This window comes from Bison bison, unplaced genomic scaffold (genome assembly GCF_000754665.1).
Source record: "Bison bison bison isolate TAMUID 2011002044 unplaced genomic scaffold, Bison_UMD1.0 scf7180017864327, whole genome shotgun sequence".
Lineage (NCBI taxonomy): Eukaryota > Metazoa > Chordata > Mammalia > Artiodactyla > Bovidae > Bison > Bison bison.
The window spans coordinates 5,256,140-5,259,255 of record NW_011494899.1 but is presented as its reverse complement, the minus strand read 5'-3'; the positions used below and the strand labels follow the sequence as shown (position 1 = coordinate 5,259,255).

Here is a 3,116-nt window from a genome sequence, read left to right as displayed (position 1 = left end):
TAATATTTTTTTTTTTTTTTTTTTTTTTTTTTTTACGCAGCCGAGAGCGGGCCCGACGGTGCCCCGGTGCTCCCTCCTCGGCTTCGGGCCCTGAGCTCGGCAGCGGCGAGCAAGAGGCGGCCTGGCCCGCGTCCCGCCGCTCCTCGGCCCGGCGCACAAAGAGCCGAAGAGCGGCCCCGCGCCCGCTCCCCGGCCGGGCCCGCAGCGGGACAGGCCTCGCAGGCGCCCGCCCGGCCCCGGCCCGGCCCAGGCGGGAGGGCGGGTGGGCAGGAGGGAGGCGAGTGCCCCCGGCGCGGCGGCGTTGGCGGCGGGGACGGCGCCGGGGAGGAGACGGGACATTTCATTCGAGCTAAAGTGGAGTCGGTTTAGGAGCGATCATTGGCCGAAGCGAGACACAAACCTCCAATGCAGCCCTGGTTGGCTCCCGTCTCCAATCGGCTGTTTGGTTGGACAGAAAATGGCTGCGAAGGAACCAGTCCCAGCGCGGAGCTCCGCTTCCAGGACTCGGCCTCCCCTCCCTCCGCCGCGGGCCGCTTCCCTCGGCACGACACCCTCCCTCCGCGCCTCCCGCGCGCCCTCCCGGCGCGGCCACGCCCCGGCCCCGGCCCCGCCTCCGACCCCGCCCCACGCGCCCGGTGGCGGAGGCTCAGCCAGCCTGCAGAACCGGCTGCAGGCTGCGGCGGGCCGGTCCTGCGGGGCTATCCTAGCGGTCCAGTGGCCTCCTAGTTCGGCTGGGGCTTCCAGGGACTAGGGCCCGAGTGAGCTGCTGCTGAGGTCTGTGCGGAGTTGCTTCCCGCGGTGTTTTCCCCAGGCTTTGGGAAGGGTGATTTCTTAGCCCGCCCTCTTTTTTCAATCCCCTCCCTCCCCCCACGTGGAAGCGTCTCACCAGCCTGAGTGCAGCTGCCTGCGCCTTGATTTTTAAGAAGGGTAAACCAAGGTTAGAAGCCTCGGGCCAGGGCGACACCCGAGCTACAGGGTGGATCTGTGCGGCGATTGCCTCCTGGTGCTGAAAGTACCTCGTGTTCGCCTTGTGTCGCTGTAAATGTTGCCACAAGCACAGCGGTCCTTCTCAGTCGACCACCGAGCTCCGGTGTTAGTTTTTCAGATTCCATCTAAAGATACAGCCCTCTCCTTCAGGTTTAACAAGTTGTCAGACTAGTGAGCCTTCACCCCAGCTTCAAATATTGCATATCCCTTAAAATATTGCGCATCCCTTAAAATATTGCAACACCAACGTGTGGCTTTTCCCAACCAGATGACATTTGGACTGCAAGACTCCATGGCCCGTTCTTGCTTCGGTGCAAGCTCCCTCGCTGTCTTTCCCTGAGTGCAGTCTGGATCGGTCTTCCCTGGACCGTCAACATCACAGATGGGCGGCGAGCCAGACACCACTCGCTGCAAAGCGCGCAGGGTTTTTGCAACCAGAGCCGGGAATCGCGTTCCCTTTACTTCCACTAAACAAGTGGCTCCGTGCCACATTAAACTTTCCAGCTTTAATCATTTAAAAATATATAGCTATGTTTTATTTATAAAGCTCCTACTGTTGAGCTGCATATTTTCACATTTCTGGAGCAAATAAGAAAGCAAAAAACAAATGAAAGACTCCAAATTATTCCAAGAGGAGTAAGTAAGCAATACCACCCTGGGATCAGACAATCTGGCTTGAATTCCAACTCCCCCTCTTACTGGCATGTGACCCTAGCCAAATTTCTTTACCTCTGGGTAAGTACCGTAACTACCTCTGCAATAGGAGTAATAGTAGCCACTTCTTAGGATTGCTTGGAATTTACTTAAAGTAAATGCACATAGAAAGCCCTTAAAAAAAAAAACAACAAAAAAAACTTGGCCCATTAACTTAAGATATTTGTATTACATGAATTTCAATCTCCATCAAACTTTTTATTTATTTTTAAAATTTTTATTTTTAATGTGGATGATTTTTAAAGTCTTTATTGAATTTGTTACAATATTGTTTCTGTTTTATGTTTGGGTTTTTGGCCCTGAGGCATGTGGGATCTTAGCTCCCCTACCAGGGATCAAAACCACAACATTTGCATTGAAAGGCGAAGTCCCAACCAATAGACCACAATGGAAGTCCCCTCCATCAAACTGTTTTTAAACTGTTATTTGCTAAAAAGGAGTAAAGTTGGCCTATATTTTAACTCCTCCCTTTCTTTATGATTATCAACAGTTTTAGGAGTGAAATCTTGTACTCAAAGCTAGAAAATATAAAAAAGGAAGAATAGAACTGGAAGTATGATGAATCCACACACTGGATGATGACTCAAAAGATGCAAAGATGACTGACTACTTTCCCTGAATTCCTACGGTATTATTTCAGTGCCACTGATCTAATCTACATACTTAATTCAGAGTCAACAGATTATCCAGCTCCTACTGTCCACAAGCACAGTGCTAGGAGTGTGGGGGCTACAAAGGTGAATAAAGCACTGTCTTTCCGTGGGAGCTACCACGAGGAGACAGGAGACCCAGGCCACACCCCCTCTGCAGTTGAATGCCAGTTACCCAGCCTTGACAACCTGTGTTCTCTGTGCCTCTAAAACCTGTGTTCCAGAAGCCTCCAATCAACATCCACCATGTTTCATGATCACACGGTGAAAGAGAGGGATGTGGATCACAATTTAATGCTTAGGAAAAGACCTTCTCTGGACTAATCTTGACTTTGTTTTACAGGCCAAAGGACAGGTAATTTGACTTCGTTCCTTTTCTAGTCCATGAGCTTCCCTGGTGGCTCAGATGGTAAGGAATCTGCCTGCTATGAGGGAGACCTGGGTTCGATCCCTGGCTTGGGAAGATCCCCTGGAGGAGGGCATGGCAATCCACTCCAGTATTCTTGCCTGGAGAATCCACCTGAACAGAGAAGCCTGGTGGGCTACAGTCCATGGGGTCGCAAAGAGTCAGACATGACTGAGCGACTAAGGGTGCACATACTTTCCTAGTCTGTACACCACTGCTGCTGCTGCTGCTGCTAAGTCGCTTCAGTCGTGTCCGACTCTGTGCGACCCCATAGACGGCAGCCCATCAGGCTCCCCCATCCCTGGGATTCTCCAGGCAAGAACACTGGAGTGGGTTGCCATTTCCTTCTCCAATGCGTG

At 52.1% G+C, this 3,116-nt stretch overlaps 1 protein-coding gene across 2 annotated transcripts in view; it reads right to left on the bottom strand.

The window, feature by feature from the left end:
• The window catches only part of NFYB (nuclear transcription factor Y, beta), a 19,677-nt gene extending 19,126 nt beyond the window's left edge, over window positions 1-551 (bottom strand). The window contains exon 1 of one of the 2 annotated variants that reach the window (XM_010853416.1): window positions 401-551. The gene's annotated coding sequence lies outside the window, so the exon portion shown is untranslated. The remainder of the gene's footprint in view (window positions 1-400) is intronic. The other variant, XM_010853413.1, reaches the window with a different exon arrangement.
• Between the last annotated feature and the right edge of the window lie 2,565 nt (window positions 552-3,116).